General features: G+C 53.6%; 1 protein-coding gene across 1 annotated transcript in view; it reads right to left on the bottom strand.

Annotated features, from left to right (window-relative positions):
• The window catches only part of GLG1 (golgi glycoprotein 1), a 792605-nt gene that overhangs the window by 34432 nt on the left and 739874 nt on the right, over window positions 1-18299 (bottom strand). The gene's annotated exons all lie outside the window — the stretch shown is intronic.

The following is an 18299-nucleotide window of genomic DNA, read 5'->3' as shown; positions in this document are numbered from 1 at the left end:
GTCCTTGGGTGCTGGATTCAGGGTCACAGTCGCCGGGGGTACATCCTCGTGGTCTTGGTCCACTCAGGGACAGGCCGGGCTCGGCGGGTGCAGAGTGTGCTGGATTCGCGGTTCCTGGCTGGCACCAGGGGTTGTTGCTATTTGAGCAGAAACACTGCTTGTGGGAGTCCCAGTCTTTGGATGATCAAGGCAGTCTGGTCCTCCGGGGTTTTCGAGGTTGCGGACCACAGGAGAAATCAGAATTTAGCAGGAGCAGGTTCGAGGGTTGACAGGCCGATAGGGCTGGGGCCAAGTCAGTTGGTGTCGTCCTCTTGTTAGCAGCTGCACAGCAGGTCTTCTATCTTCTTGTATCGGAATCGGGATCCGAGGAAGGAAGGTTCAGGGTGCCCCTAAATACTAATTTTAGGGGTGTTACAGGTAGGGCAAGGACAGGGACCAATGGGTCCCTTTCCTGGGTTGAGTACACCCCCTTATCCTGCCACTAGCCAGTGGAAGGGGGCAGGAGCCTAGCTCTGATTGGGTAGGGCTCCCCATTCTCAAAATGGCGAGGGCCCGGAATTGTGCTTTACCTCGCCTCCCCCACCTGAGGGGTGGGGTTGGCAGAGGCTGCCACACCCCCTTTCCTCACTTTGTTTTTCCCACCTGTCTTCACGCCAGAGTGGGGGTCAGAACGGGTGGGGGCCAATTGCTGAGTATAGCAAATGGTCTGGAGAAGCTCACAAAAGGTGGCATGCCTTTGAAGCTTCCCCTGCCTATCCTGGGGAAGGAGGCCTAGCACCTCGCCCCAGGATGTGCATTTTTGCAGCCCACGAGAGCAGATAGCTCTCTACCGAGGGGTCCAGCAACAGGTCTGCTGGGTGACAGCCTAGGCAGCCTCTCAGTCAGGACACTGGTTGTGGGTTAGTTTCAGGGGGCAACTCTAAGCTGCGCTCTGTCGTGCACTTTACATTAAGGCCTAGCAGCAAAGGGGTTGCCCTGTGTGTCTGTGTAAAAGTCTTAGCAAAAAGTCTTCGTCTGAAGGGGGTGAGAGTGCAATTCTACCCCAAGGTATTTGGCTGCTCTGTCTAGGAGTTGCGCAAAGCCTATGGTTTTGTCTGGAGGGGATGGCTTAGATGGGTATGAGTGTTTATGAGGTATATCTGGGGCCTCATCATAATACACCCATGGGTCAGGTGGTGGAATACTGTGCATGTCATCTTAGTCATCCCCTTGTGGGTCTCTCCCCCCCCATCCCCCAAGGCACCTTCATCATTCTGTGGTGGAAGTGAAGAAGGAAGTAGTGGAGAGCGTGCTGGAGAAAGTGGCACAGTTGGAAGTGCTGGAGGGGGTGAGGAGGGTTTCAAAAGGTGAAGTTGCACGTCATTTCTCTTTAAGGGTAGCTCAGGTGATTCTGAAGGTGTCCAATTTCCTCTTCCTAGGTGGGAATGCTATTACCTGACCTGTAACAGGTCAATGTAGAGAGTCTTTTTTTTCGGACCCGGTGGATCTGGGTGAAACAGTTCTTCAGAGTCTTTGTCTTTCGTCGGAACAGAGGGTTTTGGTACTGAATGGTGCTTTGACTTAGTCTGTGTAGCTTTAGGAGGCTCTGGGTTTCCTTATGCTTCGGTGGAGTTTTCGACTCCAAAATTTTCTTCGGTTCCGAAGTCTTATGGGATTTCTTTGTGTTTGAGGGCCTGTTCTGGGCATGGTTTGTGCCAAAGGGTTCAGCGCCAAAACGGTCTTTGGTGCTGATGTATCAGGGCGTGGCCCGGTGTCTGTTTTGGACCTGTGTTTCGGTGCCAGAGATTGATTACTGTTACCGGTAAGTGGCTGGCTCGGCTCAGAGCTGCCGGAAGGCTTTATTTTAGGCTTCGGAGCAGGGCTCAAGGGCGGGCATCGGAAGCTTTATCCCGGTGTGAACCTGAGCCCAAAGGTGAAGGAGTAACCGGAGTTTTATCTTCAGTTTTTGTTGGGGCAGGGGCTTCGAGGTCAGTACTCACGGTCTGTTGGCCGGGAGTGAAAGCTTGGTCCTCGGCATCGGAGTAGTCTTCGGAAACGCTGATGTACTCATCTTGTGTTTGCTGTTGTTGTGGAGCCTCGGGGCTTGCATCGAAGATGTCGTCCGGTGCCAAAGCCGTGGGTCGAGACAGTATGCGACGTCGAGCCAGTCTATCACTCATGGTCTTTTTCGATCGGAAGGAAGCATACGCCTTGCAGTCTTTATCCTCGTGTTCTGGAGACAGTCAAAGGTCACAGACCTCGTGGAGATCAGTGTGTGGGAATTTCACACCAGACAGGGGGCATTTTTTAAATGGAGTTCTTTCCATTGACAGAAATGCCTGATGGCGCTGGTGGGCCCAACAACCCACGCAAACGATCGGAATCGAAGTTGTAATGAACACTTTGGATGCTCGTCGAAGGGGAACGTGATCGAAAATACCGTCGAGCGGTGAAGGGATGCTTAAAGGGGTATAGAGTACGTCACCGACCCGGAGCGCAGCAGTTTACATCCGAACCTAATGGCGGAAAAAAACAATCTGAGCGACGAGTCGATGCCCATGCGCACTATGCGCCCAAGGAGGAGTCGCCCATCTAGTGACTACAAAGAACTTCTTACAAGCAAAAAACTCCTAATGCAAACATCCAAGCCCAACACCAGATGGCGATCTATGCACAAGTATACGATCTACAGCTCATATGTCTCGAACCAGTTGTTTCCCCCAAAGAATTGCAGCCCCCTGAGCCTAGAGGGGTAAACGTATAGCGTAGGAAAGTGCCCCTATTTTAGCATGTTCACCCCCACCTTTTGCCACTGGTACAGATGTTTTTTGATTGAAGGGAAATTAGTTATGCAAATAGGCATGTTGCATCACCAAGTTACTCCGAAACCGGTCCCAGGTAGCTGGTTTCCGGTCCAGGAAAGACATGGCTTAGAAGTGCGGCTGGACTGTTCCAATGAGGCACAGGCTCAAGACTGATTTGCATATAGCTATGTCTTAACTGGGGTGGCGAAGTGAGCTAAAGAATGATGATGGATTCAACCTAGATCTGTGACTGGGGTGAGTGTCTGAAAAGTTTTAGCGCTTTGTCCATCATTTCCTTGTGTTTGCACTACCAGGTTAGCCACACCCCTGAGGTGGACTGCCTCAAGTGTGCCACAAAAGAAGGGTTCCACCATTTTGAATTTGATGAAATTAGGAACTCTGGGTCAGGATTATGCCCACCCACCCCAGGTTTAAGTAGCAAATTAGCTAAAACCCTACACTCCATTAATGCCCCTAAATTAGGTATTTAGGGGTCCCCCTGACACCAGGAACTCAGATTCATCTACTGGGAAATGAAGGAAGGACAATGAAGAGCCGAAGTTGTGAGAACAGGGGACTTCCACCGAGATTGCTGCCAAACCTTGCTTCTCTGCTTGCACCGCAACAATCACAAAGACAGACTTGCCAAGAAGCACCCCAAACACTTGTCAAGTCAAGTCAAGTCAGAAATTTATATAGCGCGCTACATACCCATAGGGTCTCAAGGCGCTTGAGGAAGGGGGGAAATTACTTGTCGAATATCCAAGTTTTAAGTTGCTTTCTGAATGCTAGGTGGTTCTGAGTAAGCCGAAGGTGAGTGGGAAGAGAGTTCCAGGTTTTGGCTGCCAGGTAGGAGAAGGATCTACCTCTCATGGTGGCTTTGTTGATGCGGGGAACAGTGGCCAGGGCCTGGTTGGAGGATCTTAGATGACGGGAGGGGGTGTAGAAGGACAATCGTGTGTTGAGGCATTCGGGTCCAAGTTCGTAAAGTGCTTTGTGTGCGTGGGTTAATAGGCGGAAGGTAATTCTCTTATCTACGGGGAGCCAGTGGAGGTTTTTCAGGGGACCAGAGATGTGTTCTTTACGCGGGATATCAAGTATGAGCCTGGCTGAGGCGTTCTGGATGCGTTGGAGTTTTTTCTGGAGTTTTGCGGTGGTACCGGCGTATAGGGTGTTTCCGTAGTCCAGGCGACTCGTGACAAGTGCGTGAGTGACCGTTTTTCTAGTTTCGGTGGGGATCCAGCGAAAAGTTTTTTTGAGCATGCGAAGAATGTTGAAGCAGGACGATGAGACAGCGTTGACTTGTTTGGTCATTGAGAGTGAGGAGTCCAGGATGACGCCCAGGTTCCGTGCGTGGTCCGTCGGAATGGGTGCTTTTCCAAGGGCCTCTGGCCACCAAGAGTCGTCCCAGGCGGAGGGGGATGTACCCAAGATTAGGACTTCTGTTTTGTCTGAATTCAGTTTCAGACGGCTGTGCTTCATCCAATCGGCTACTTCTTTCATTCCTTCGTGTAAGTTGTTTTTGGCGGTGTTGGGGTTCTTGGTGAGCGAGAGGATCAGTTGGGTGTCGTCAGCGTAGGAGATGATGGTGAGATTGTGTTGGCGAACGATGGCTGCGAGGGGGCTCATGTATACGTTGAAGAGGGTGGGGCTGAGTGATGATCCTTGCGGCACGCCGCACATGACTTCAGAGGCCTCTGATTTGAATGGAGGGAGTCGGACTCTCTGAGTTCTTCCGGTGAGGAAAGAGGTGATCCATTCCAGAGCTTTTCCTTGGATTCCGATGTTGCTGAGGCGCTGTAATAGGGTGCTGTGGCAGACTGTCGCGTTAAGGATGTTCGAGGGGGGAGAAGGTCCTGCAGAAGGTTGGGTGGGTAGGTTTTAGGGTCGGTTGTCGAAGCTGTTGTGGATGTCTGCAATTTTGTTGTGGAAGAAGGAGGCTAGGGAGTCGCAGAGGGCTTGAGAGGGGGTGATGTCGTTGGAGTTGGCTGATGGGTTGGTGAATTCTTTGACGATGTTGAATAGCTCCTTGCTATTGTGGGCGTTGTTATCCAGTCGGTCTTTGAAGGCGGCTTTTTTGGCAGATCGGATTTGTTGGTGGTGTATGCGGGTGGCGTTTTTGAAGGCGTCTCTGGTGTTGGAGTTTGGGTCTTTTTTCCATGCTTTCTCGAGGGAGCGGCAAAGTTTCTTGGATTTCTTAAGATCATCGTTGAACCAGGAGGCCTTCTTGCTGCTTAGTTTGTTTTGATGTTTTTTCAACGGTGCTAGGATGTCGGCGCTTTTGGATAGCCATTGGGTGAAGTTAATGGCTGCTTGGTCGGGGTTTGAGGAGTGGACAGGAGGGATTTGGAGGAGCGATGAAGAGATCTGGTCGATGGTGAGTTTGTTCCAATTTCTACGCAGGGTTGGCTGAGGGTGGTAGTGGATTGTGGGCTTATTGTAGAGAAAGTGAACGCAGCTGTGGTCCGTCCAATGAAGAGCTGTGGTGTGGCTGAAAGAGACGTTTTTGCTGGAGGTAAAGATAGGGTCGAGTGTGTGACCTGCAATGTGGGTGGGGGAAGTGACAAGTTGTTTAAGTCTGAGGTTTGCGAGGTTGTCCAGAAGGGTGGTGGCGCTGTTGTCATTGCTCTTTTCCAGGTGAAAATTGAGGTCTCCCAATAGGATGTAGTTCTCGGAGGGGAGAGCGTGTGGGGTGATGAAGTCAGCGATATCGTCATTGAATTGCGCCCGGGGGCCAGTAGAGAAGGGTGCCTCTAAGTGTGGTTTTGGGGTCGGTGTGGATCTGGAAGTGAAGGTGCTCGGCGCTGGCAAGGTTGTCATCTAAGCTGGTTGAGATGTGAATGGAATTCTTGTGGACGATGGCGATGCCTCCTCCTGTATTCTTGACGCGGTCCTTACGGATGATCTTGTATCCTTCTGGGATGGCAATGGTGATGTCTGGGGCTGATGATGCGTTCATCCATGTTTCTGTTAGGAAGGCGACGTCTGGTGAGATGGTGTCTAGTAGATTCCAGAGGTCGATGGCATGTCTGTGGATTGAATGGGTGTTGAGCAGGATGCATTTTAGGTGGTTGTTGTCGGGTCTCTGTGCCGCGTTGGTGGATGAGGAGTAGGTTATGGTGCCGTCGAACTTGCAGGAGTTGCACGAGAAGGGTCCATGGGTGTATCCAGGAGCGGCTTGGGCGCAGTTGGGGGAGCGGCCGGTGTTAAAGGCTAGGAGGGAGGTGGCATCGTAAGTAATGCGGGGTGGGTGGGTGGTACGAAGGGCAGGGGGTCTGGCGCTGGGCGCGGTCCAGGCGCGGACGGGCGTAGACGGGCTTACCTTTGGCACACCTTCGGCGCGACTGGGGCGCGAACGCTGCGCGTGGACGCTGCACGTGAAAGCTTCTGTCATATATAGATAGTGGAGGGGGGCGGAGCGTGGGAGGGGCTGCTGGGAGGCGGGGAGGAGACACGGTCCACGAGTGACCAAACCCAAAATGGACGGGCGGAAACGAAACTGGGACTCCAATCAGAGCGTCAATAAAGTAAATAAATAAACATTCAATGCAGCGCAATATACAATGAGATGCTTCACATAAAAAAACGATACCAGGCGCTATGTTCCCCTCTAGGCACTCAGGGAATGCAGGCTACGTCGGATCGCGCTCACCCAGGCAGGCAAAGGGTGTTAGGAGCAGCAGCTGGGGCAGGCAGTCGTCAGAACCAGCAAACGGAGCAGGAGGAGTGGAGCTGTTTTCACCAACAACCAAGAAGCATCTCCCTTGGGGTGGAGGAGCAATCCCCCTGCATCTGCAGGTACCGACTGCATCTACCAGGTACTTTGTCTTGCTGGACATCTGGCACACTGAGGGAGCAACATGCCAGGAGAGGTTGTCCTGAGTCCAGGAGGTCAGCCACATTGCTCTCACCAAGTCTTGAGCCGCTGACCCACCAGAGAGTCTCTCAGCACCAATACCTGTCCTGCATTCTCTCCCTCTCCAGGTTACCCAAGCGAGTCCAACTATTGAGATGCACCGGACAGAACACTTCTGCATCCGAGCCTCCCAGTCCGGGCTCGTAGGAACTGACTGTGTCCATGTGCTCCAGAGACCCTCAAGAGCCAAGTCCCCTTTACGTTATGCCGTACTGGTCTTCAAGTCCCCGCTTGCTGCCTTTCTTTTGCAGATATTTCTTTCATAGACTTTAACCTGTAGCGCTTGAGGCTACCAACAAGAACAGCGCCTCAGCACCTGGGAACACCAGGGCAGGTAAAATCAAACCGCTGAGGATTTCTTAGACCTTGAAGGCACCCTCCAAAAACGTTTGCAAGTATAGCTATGCAGTGCATGTTTCTCCCATATAACTCAGAAAGTGCTTACCTGATTCAGATGATCTTGGTGTCTAAAATTTTGAACAAATCTGTTATTTTTCTAAATTGGCCTCAAATTTCTTCGAGTTTGTGTCTCATTTATTGAGTCCTTGAGTACAACAAATCATTAACACTACCCTATGATAAGCTGAAGCTGCTCGATCACACTGCCACAAATCGAGGACTTGGGATTATTAATTTAAGTCCTGTAAACCAATAAGTGTAGGAAAGTGGATTTCTGTTGCAGAAATCCCCCACTTTTTGTCTGATACCGGATGCACTTTTCCTTGGTATGCCCTGGGTCCCTGTCCATCGCGGTTCCCAGGGCCTGTGTTCTTTCCCCAAAATCGAACCCAATTGGCATCTCTGGCCACAGGTCAGCCCCTGGTAAATGGTAACCTGGGTACCCAGGGCACTGTAACCAGAGAAGACCACTAAGGGCTACAGCACTTATTGTGCCACCCTTAGAGGCCCTGTGCCCTTGCTGCAGAACAAACCACAGTGTCGACATGGCACACATCCCTGTGTGCCATGCCCACAAAACACTGCCCTGGCATACATTAGTCACCCCTCTAGCTGGGTGCCCTATGCCAGTGGTGAGGGTACAGGTGCATGAGCTCTGTACCCCTACAGTACCCAGGTCCATTCCTGGACACTGTCAGTGCAGTGCTGCTGTTAAGAGTATATGGTGCTGGGAGGTCGTCTTCACGAACTCCACAGCACCATGATGGCTACACTGAAGACCGGGAAGTTTGGTATCAAACTTCTCAGCACATTAAATCCATACTGATGCCAGTGTGGGATTTAATGTAAAATCCACGACAGAGGGCAACTTAAGAGTTGCCCCCTGAAACTAACCCACAACCAGTGTCATGACTGAGAGGCTGCCTAGGCTGCTACCCAACCAACATGTTGCTGGACCCCTGGGTAGAGAGCCATCCGCTCTTGTGGGCCTGCAACAATGCACATCCTGGGGTGAGGTGCTAGACCTTCTCCCCTAGGATGGGCAGGGGAAGCTTCAAATGTATGCCGCCTTGGTGAGCTTCTCCAGGCCACTTGCTGTACTCCGCAACTGGCCCCCACCGGTTCTGACCCCCACTCTGGTGGGAAGACAGGCGGGAAAAACAAAGTGAGGAAAGGGGGTGTGCCAGCCTCTGCCAACCGCACCCCTAAGGTGGGGGGAGGCGAGGTAAAGCACAACTCCGGGCTTTCGCCATTTTGAGAATGGGGAGCCCTACCCAATCAGAGCTAGGCTCCTGCCCCCCACCCACGGAAGAGTGGCAGGATAGGGGGTGTACTCACCCCAGGAAAGGGACCCATTGGTCCCTGTCCTTGCGTTACCTGTAACGCCCCTAAATTTAGTATTTAGGCCACCCTGAACCTTCCTTCCTCAGATCCAGATTTTGAAACACGAAGAAGAACAAGAAGAAAGAAGACCTGCTGTGGAGCTGCTAACAAGAGCACGACACCAACTGCCCTGGCCCTAGCCCTACAGGCCTGTCGACCCTCGAACCTGCTCCTGCTAAATCCCGGCGTCTCCTGTGGTCAGCAACCTTGAAAACCCCGGAGGACCGGACTGCCTTGCTCATCTAAAGACTGGGACTCCCACGAGCAGTGGTTTTGCTCAAACAGCAACAACCCCTGGTGCCAGCCAGGAAATGCGAATCCAGCACACACTGCACCAGACGAGCCTGGCACAGGACTAAGTGGACAAAGACCACGAGGACGTCCCCCCCGGCGACTGTGACCCAGAATCCAGCCCCCAAGGACCCTCCTAGACACTCCTGACGATGCCTGCAGCCTCACAACAAGGGACCCCTCCAACAGCAAACAAGCGGAGGGTAAGATTTCCCGACACCAGAAGACACCCCTGCACCTGGCGCCCCACGGCCCCCTTTGCCCAACTCCGGGGTGCCTACCTATCCTACAACATCCCAACTTACCTCTCGAAGTAGTGGTCGCACCTGAAGAATCTCTGTTCCCGAGCCTGCTGCCTTTGTTCAACTTCCAGCTTTCCCATTGAAATACATTGGGCGCCCGAAGGCCCAAAAGAACCCTGCACCCAGCCGCCCAAGTGCCACTGGAAGTGCAGCAACTATCCTAACCTACTTCCCCATTAGCCCTGTGTAAGTGAACAGGAGCTCAGCTCCCACAGCCGCGTGGGTCTGCCTGCTAGCAGCCATCAACCAAAGGCCCCCTTATCCTCCATAGAATAACTTTGGGCCTACTCACTCTGCACCAGGCTGCCCCTGTGCCGCTGAGGGTGTAACAACTGTACCTAGACCTTGGGAGACCAGAGTCTACCCCCAGAACCTTAACTCTGCCTGACAAGTACTTACCCTAAGACCGACAACTTGATTTTCTCCATAGGGTAACATTGGCTGGGTTTCTTCTGTGTCGAGTTTTGCAACTTTAAAATATTCACTACAAATCATCCGATCAGCGAAAACGAAATTACTCGCCTGCTACCAAGACAGATCTCCGTGCTGTATCTTTGAACCCAGCACTGCACCTAAAAAGTAATTACAACCGTGATTTTCCGACAACCTGATTTCCTACCATAGGATAGCATTGCCTGGTTTTTACCAGAAATTCTTTTAAGTGTCGATTTTCAAAACATACAAATATTCCTTAAAAATCACCTGTTTAACAAAAACAATTTCTTTCAACTGTTTGCAGGAAATGCACCAGGGCTGAATCCAGGATCCAGCCTGGAGTAAGAAAAATATTCGTAAAGTGATTTCCTTGCATTTACTTAAAATTTCCAATTGAGCTCAATGTTATTTTGTGTTTAACTTGTGATGCATATTGCAACAACTGTAGCTATAGCATTTAAAAGTCTATTACTATTTGAAAGTATTCAATTGCAACATCTCATGCTGAGAAAGTATTTAGGCTACCTACTTGTGGTCCTAAAGTAATCTGTACATTTTTATATACCAAACAATTGGCCTAGAGTTCAGTTCTTGAGTGTGTGAGACCATTTGCTGACAGTGTGTACAGCAGATGCTTTACACTGTCCTCTGATACTGCCTTACTGCTCGACCAAGCTACCACGTTGGAGAGTAAGGTTCAATCTAACTTTAGCCTCTGCCATACCTCTGGGGACTGTGGACAGTGCACACTGAACCTTACTTTGGTGCAGTATATACAGAGACACTTTCTTACAATAAGGGTCGTCTGCACTTTTGGCACGGTGTGCCCTTACATTGGCACTACCACATAAAAAGCCAGCTTCCTACAGCAGGTCTAGGCTAGGATGATGGCTTCCATTCTTCTTGGACACAAGGAAGTAGCGGTAATAGCAACCACACTTTGCTTCTGCCATGGTCACCCTCTCTATGGCTCCCTTGGCCAAGAGAGTAGTCACTTCCTGGCATAGCAAGGAAAGATGGTCCTCCATCAGCCTGTCACAAGCAGGTGGCATGGGTGAAGAGGTAGTCTCGAAGGGGAGGAAGTAGCCCTTCCGGACAATCTATAAAACTCATCTGCTTGAATGTCATGAACATCCAGTGGGGCAGGTGACTATGCACCCCCAGAAACTCTGGTTTTGTTGGAAGACATTGCAGGATTGGCTCGGAGGTCAAACGACTCAGATGTATAGTGCAGCCCTGTGTCGTCACAAGAGTGTGAGTGGCGCGAAGAAGCTGAATCCCGCTAAGCCAAATATTTAGATTGAGAGGAAGACGGACCCCTGGAAAGACTTGTCACTTCTGGATCTCGAACGGGACCAACATTTTGACTTGGACTGGTCTCGTCACAGAGTCTTCCTGTGCTTGTCGATGTAAGTTTTGCCTCGCAGTCTTTTTTTTTTTTTTTTTTTTGAAATATATTTTTATTGCAGGAATCAGCAAAATGTTACATATATGACCAGCATCATAAATCCAATAAAATCAATTAACTGCATCCCACCCACCCCCCGTAGCATGTTTTCATACACGATCATTCAGCCCACAGTCCAAAGGTCGGGCGACAAAATCCAGTGGGGGCTCAGCAGGAAAGCAAAGCTGGTCCGGATGATCCACTGTCCGTCATCTGCTTTTCTAAACAAGCCCACAAAACCCAAAAGAAAGTCCCTCCCACAAAACACTAAATTACAAAGAAATCCCTCCCCAACCCAACCCCGCCATCAGTGTATGGTAGCAGCCGCAGTAGGATTCATGAGAGGACCCAAGAGGAGTGTATCAGAAACAGAAAACGCAATCGCCTATCGGGACTCGGGGCGCGCTGCAATCTCACTGTCAGAGTCGCTGGGGGCGCAATAGTCCCTGAGGGCCTGCACTAGTGTCTCCCATTCTAGCTCTGCCTCCTGTGCTTTTTCATTACGCTGCCTCCCAGCCAATTGGTATCTCAGCGTGCTTTCTCCCGCCGCCCACCTCAAGAGTTCACTGTGCCACCTGCTCCCAGTCGGACCAGCTCGTGCCTTCCAGTTCCTGGTCACCTCTCGTTTGGCCAAGAGAAGCCCCAAATCAATAAATTTACTGGAAATTTTGTTTTTGGGGGTATGTGGAAACCAATGCAAAAGTCCCACCGCCGCATCGACTGCTAGGGGTCTCCCCGTCACCTCCGTCAGGGTCTTCCCCACTTCCACCCAGTAGGAGGACAAACCTGGGCAGGCCCACAACATATGGAGGAGGTCTGCCTCCGGCGCCGGGCATCTGGGGCAGGTCGCCGAGCCCGTGGCGAAGTACTGTTGGATTTTCGCCGGGGTCAGGTATGCCCGATGGAGTATATAATAGTGGACCAACTGAAAACGGGCGTGGCGCGTCCCCTTCCAAGCTCGCCGCACGAGTTGAGACCAGGTCGCTTCCGGGATCTCCTTGCCTATGTCTGCCTCCCAACGGGCCCTCAGGGTCGTTAGGGGGGTCAGCCCTTCATTGATCAATCTACCGTAGAGGCAAGTGACCGCCTTCACCGTGCCCGCAGACATCATGACGTATTGGCACACCGGAGACGTAGGAGGTTCCTCCTGTCCGCCTTTCCAGTGCGCCTGGATCGCTCGGACCAGGGCCGAGTGCAATAGGAAGTCTCCGCGGGGAATCTCGAAGCGGTCAATGAGCTCCTGAAAGGGCAAGAGTACCCCAGCCTCATAAAGATCCCCCACCAACTGCAACCCCGCGTCCTCCCAGTCCGCCAATCGTGACCAATCACCGCCATGGGGCAAGGCCGTCAACATCCCTAATGGTATTTCAGGCGCATACGGTATTCGCAGTTGGCCCCGGGCGTGGGCCCGGTTCCAACACAGGCGAATGGTCTTCTCCTCCAGCGTCAGGTCTTGCAAGGTCAAACGTTGGCGTAAAGCTATGAAGGATAGGACATGCCTGGCCATCCCTATACCTCTCCTGTCCTCCGGGCCTCGGAATTCCCTGGCAATCTCCTGGGTGAAGGTCTGGAGCTGCGCCGCCAGATAGTATTTCTCAAAATCCGGCACCGCGAGCCCACCCTCGGCTTTCGGCCTCATCAGGGTTTTAAGGGCCACTCTTCGGCGGCCCGAGCCCCAGAGGAATCCGACTACCATCGACCGTAGGAGCCTAAATGTGGCTGGCGGGACCCAAACCGGTAGCGCCCGGAAATAATACAGCAGCCGGGGGAGAGCCACCATTTTGAGGAGAGCGACCCGTCCTGCCAACGAGAGCGGTAGCGTAGCCCAGAAGTCCATATTACCCCGTAGCGCTCGACTGCATCTGGTAATGTTTCCGTCCAGGAGGTCAGATGGGTCATGATAAATATACACTCCCAGGTACCTGAAGCAGTCAGGTTCCCATCTAATCTCTCTATTGAGGACTGGACTAGGGGTGCCTATTCGAACTGGGAAAAGGCATGTCTTAGCCCAATTCACCCGTAGGCCCGAGACCTCCCCAAACGCCGTAAGCGCCGTCTCAGCCCCATGTAGGGCTACGACTGGGTCCTCAAGGAAGAGCAACAGGTCGTCGGCATATAACGAAATGTGGTGCGGGCCCGAAGGTGTCCAGAAGCCATTGTAATGAGCCCCCGATCGGAGTAGCAGTGCGAGAGGCTCCACCGCCAGCGCGAAGAGAAGTGGGGATAACGAGCAGCCCTGTCTCGTGCCTCTTTCTACCGGGTACTGTGAGGAAATTAACGGACCCTCCCGAACCCTGGCCGATACGGAGGTATATAAGACCGCGGTCCACCTGATGAAACCCTCGCCGAGGCCGAACCGCCGCAAGACAGTGTGCAGGTAGTCCCATTCCAGGCTATCAAACGCCTTCTCTAAGTCCACCGATAGGACCACCGGGCACAAGGCATCCACAAGCGGTTCACCCAGCAAGCGGAACAACCTACGGATGTTCATTGTCGTGTTGCGCTTGGGGATGAACCCAGCCTGGTCGTCATGTACCAGGGAGCTCATGTGGCCCAGCAGTCTCGAGGCCAAGATGCTGCTCAGAATCTTATAATCGACCGTCAGCATCGATAAGGGACGGTAGGACGCCGGATCGGTCGAGTCCCGACCCGGCTTGAGGAGGGGAACCACCAGGGCCTCGCGCATCGAGCCGGGTAGTCGGCCAAGCCTCTTTGCCTCTCTATATACGATCACCAGTCTCGGAGCTAGGAGGTCGGCATAGGCCGCGTAAAATTCCACAGGAAGTCCGTCTAGGCCTGGGGTCTTATTCCGCGCCATCTTTTTAATGGCGCTGCGGATCTCCCCCAGTTCAATATCGGACCCCAGGGCTTTCGCCACGTCAGGCTCCACCGCTGGGAGCTCCAGGGGCCTCAGATAGTCCTCGAGAAGGTCAGGGTCTTTGGCAGCACGACTGCGATATAATTGATCATAGTAGTGCCGGTAGCAGCCTAAAATCTCCGGTTGAGTGTGCACCATGGTCCCGTCCGCCATGCGCATGGACGTCGTCAGTGAGGTCTGGCGCGTAGGGTTAGCCAGCCATGCCAGCAATGCGCTCGATCTATCCCCTTCTGCGAGGGACCGAACCGTATAGGCCTTGTAGTCGAAGCAGCGCAGCCGCTCGACCTCTGCCGCCACCGCCTCCTTCGCCTCTGCCGTGCGTCCCTGGAGTTCAGGGTGCCCGGGGCGGCGGAGTTCCAACTCACGAAGCCTCCGATCAGCCACGTCCAAGTCATCGAGGATAACCCGCCTCATACCTACCTTCTTGGTGATGCAATAACCCCTCACCACCACCTTAAAAGCGTCCCATTCCAGCGCTCTCGAGCTCGCAGAGCCCCTGTTGGACGCGAAATACTCCTCGATCTTATCACCCAAGTCTGCTCTGAATACAGTGTCCTCGAGGATCTCAGGGCATAACTTCCAGGTGGGCACCGCCGGCGCCCCCGGAAACCAACGAAGGGCCAGCAGGAGGGGGTTATGGTCCGAGATGGTCCTAGTCAAGTATTCGGAACGGATCGCCGCTGAAACCAGTTCAGTCGAGCCAAGAAACCCGTCCAACCTAACGTGCAACTCGTGTAGGCCCGAAAAGTAGGAGTAGTCTCTAGCGTCGGGGTGTTGCGCTCTCCAAATATCCGTCAGACCCCAACGTGTCTGCCAGTCCCTACGACCTTTAGCCACACGGCGGACCGGAGAATCAGGGAGGGGCGGATGCGAGCGATCGGTCTCCACATCCACTATCGAATTGAAGTCCCCACCGAGCAGGAGGGGCCCCGTGAAAAAGTGGGCCAACGAGCCCGATAACCTAGAAAGGAAGGCAATCTGGTCCATGTTAGGTGCGTACACACAGCAAACGTTCAGGTCCCTCCCCCCCAGAGTGCCCGAGATGGCCACGTAGCGCCCCTCTGGATCTACCACTGAGTTTGTGACCTGGAAGGGAACCCCAGCCCTAATCCAGATTAGCGCCCCCCTGGCATACGCGGAGTACGACGTGTAGAATACCTGCCCCCTCCACCTACGCTGTAGCGCCGCCCCTGCCGCCTTATTCAGATGGGTCTCCTGCAGCAGCGCCATTTGTATTCCCCTACGCACTAAATAAGCGAGGACTTTGTGCCGCCTAGACATGGTATGAAGCCCCCGCACGTTCCAAGTAATACACTTCACATTAGCAACGTCAGCCATTGTCCCATACTGTCCGTGCAAAGTCTCCCCATCTGGGTCCCAACAAAGAGCGAACAACAATCACCCCAGCACTGATGGCGGCCATTTCCTCCAACCAAAACTCAACAACTCTTATGTTAACCAAACCCCTGCCCACCCTCCCCAGAACAGGACCCAAATAACTCCATCTAGTTCCCATCCAAACCATGCCCTCAGAAAACCCTTCGTCCCCAACTAATCCTACGGTCGCCACCGTAGGAAGGCCTTAAGGGCCAGGTGCGGGCTGGGTGGTGGCAGTGGGCCCTCGATGCCCTGGCTACCAGGACTAAAGCAAGCCCAAAACAGTAACGGAAACCCTCGGGGCAAAGGCAAGGCACCCCACCCCCCGCTTCTCCGGGGATCATGCTGAACCATCGGCTCCCGCCACCCCTGCTACGGGCCCCCACCCAAAAGGATGCAGCTCACCCCGTCAACCCTGTCCATCAAGAAGGTCCTCAACCGATTTCGGCGTGATCACCGGTGTGCTGATGCTATCTGTCACCGAGTTCTCCGAGTCCGTCGATGCCCCCTCGTCACCAGGGTTCTCTTCTTCCGCAATGGTATCATCTCGTGAACCAGATAGTGCAGACAACACCTCCAGTACTCCTTTCCGCTCCGTCGATGTCTCCGCAGTAGAAGGGCCGCCCGACCGGCCCCGGCGACTCCGCATCCTCGTAGATCGCCGTCGCTGTCCCGGCTCCGCCGTTGGCTGAGATGCGGAGGCGAAACCATCTTTCCCAGCTCTATAGAGTTCAAGCCAGTTACAGGCATCCTCCGGGGTGTCAAAAAATTGAGTCTTGTCATCGACAATGACGCGGAGCTTTGCAGGAAATAGGAGCGAGTATTGGATGCCCTCGCTCCGGAGCTCGCGTTTGACCGCCAAGGATGAAAACCGCCTGCGTTGGGTTTCATAGGTGTAGTCCGGGAAGATGTTCACCTGGCTGTTCTCCACCTTGAAGGGGCCATTATGTCTAGCGGCATTGAGGATGAGGTCCCTGTCGCGAAAATGCAGGAGGCGCGCCACCACTGGACGCGGTGCACGGCCCTGTTGCGGTGGCCTTGCTGGGACTCTATGAGCTCGTTCAAGGGAGTAGAAAGAGGATAGGCCCTCCGGGGCCACCGTGTCTCGGAGCCAGGCTTCCAAGTAGGCCACCATGTCGCCATCTTCGATCTTCTCCGGCAGGCCTACCACTCGGATGTTGTTGCGCCTGTTACGGCCTTCCGCATCCTCCGCTCGCTGCTCCAGGGCAGAAATCCGGGTTAGGGCATCTTTCATTGTCGCGGCCAAGGTTCGCTGCGCCGGCTCCAAGGTTTTCACCGAGCCTTCCACTTCTTTGACCCTGTCCGACAGCTTGCCGTGATCCGCCCTAAGGAGGCCCAGGCTCGTCGCCACCTGGGCAATGTCCTGCTGAAGGGCCGAGCGTGTGGTCGCAATCGCCTCCAGGACGCGGTCAAACTGTTGCTGCAGCGGCGCGCCACCAGCACTTCCCGGGTTTCCATGGCCCTCCTTGTCCGGGGTCTCCGAGTCAGAGGCGGCCGGTGTGGTCCCCTTAGCCCCTCTCGGCTTCCCCATGTCGCGGGAAGCGCACAGTGTGGACTCAGATGAAGGTGCCACCGAGTGCGGGCATCGGCTATAACTCTCCCGAATGCTGGCCCTCGGGGTGAGGGCCGGTGATCCTCTTCTCCAGGGCCAGGTGGATCTCCACAGTTTCGGCTCGCGCCACCACCGTGTCGTCTGAGAGCGCTGAGGAGGAGGCGGAGACACTCGGCGCCAGGCCGGGCAGGCCCGTCTGGTTGACGAGGATCCGGAGCGAGGGCCACCCACACCACCAGAGACTTTGTGGCGCCAGGGGGTTGTGCTTCCCATGGGATCGGGTCGATCGGGGGATGCAGCCAAGTGCCGCGTCGGGGGTCGGCACCACCGTCAGGACCTCCAGGCGTCCGTGTGCCGGGGTTCACTATGGTAGGGGCATCTGACCGTCCAGGCGCAATCACCAATATCAGAGTCTCAGCAGGGCAAAGTCCAGCTCCTCACTTTCCAGGAAGACAAAAGAGCGGAGGGCACGTTGTGACCAGCGGCGTTCCTCCAGGCTAATGGTCCCGTCCAAGGGGACAAAGGGGTCCGGGCGCCATGTTGGGTCGCTCTCCTCGGGACCACAAACTTCGAGTTTCGGGCGGAACACCACCCGTCCAGGCTGTGCCAGGCACCTCAGTAGGGTCCAGTCGGGCCGAACAACGATTTGCGGGGGCTAGGGTGCCCCGCGGCCTCCGATTAACAGGATAATCCCGGGCTCAGTCCCGGAGCCGAGCTCTCAGGCGACCATCGCCATCGGCGCCCAAGCCACGCCCCTTGCCTCGCAGTCTTGTATGGCCTTTGGGTTCTTCGATGTGGACTCACTGCAGGACTTAGAGGTGTGGCTCTATCCCAGGGACCAGAGGCAAATTTGGAGAGTATCGGTCACAGACATTTGTTTGCGAAAGTCCTTATAGGGCTTAAAAGAGACTTAAATAGAGGTCTGATCTACGTTTGGTGGAATGGAAATAGATGAACTGATGTCAGCGCACGCCGGTGGCGCCTATATAGGCTTCGCACATTTCTGAAACTACGCAAGAATGGTGCTGCATGCAGACACCTGACAGTGCACTGATGTACTACTGGAAATCGTCTTGATCCAGCCGTACGCTTTGGGAATTTTCAAAAGGCGATAAATCAAAAATGAACTGTGCCTTGTGAGGCACAGATAGTGGTCACTCAGCTTTGGTATAGCAAATATGCCTGCACTTAATGATCCATCTTACAATGCCTGACTTGGCAATGGAGAGTTCCATGTGAGGTCTGGCAAAGGCTATGAAGTTGCTTTGTTTTATGGAAGTACTTGTATATGCAGCAATTGTTTTTGAAGAAGCTGGATAACTTGAAGAATGGCCCGAATAAATAAATGAATGTGTTGGTCTCATTACTGGGATTCAAACGTATAAATCTGATGAGGCAAGAAAACAATCAGAGGTGAGTATTTGTCCTTGTGTATGTGGAAAAAAGGAGTCACATCAGATATTGTGCCTCAAAACAAACAAAAATGAGTTGCAAAAGTCATGGCCCAACATGAGA

This window comes from Lissotriton vulgaris, chromosome 12, assembly GCF_964263255.1.
Source record: "Lissotriton vulgaris chromosome 12, aLisVul1.2, whole genome shotgun sequence".
Taxonomy (NCBI): Eukaryota; Metazoa; Chordata; class Amphibia; order Caudata; family Salamandridae; genus Lissotriton; species Lissotriton vulgaris.
This window is presented reverse-complemented; position numbering and strand designations above follow the sequence as displayed.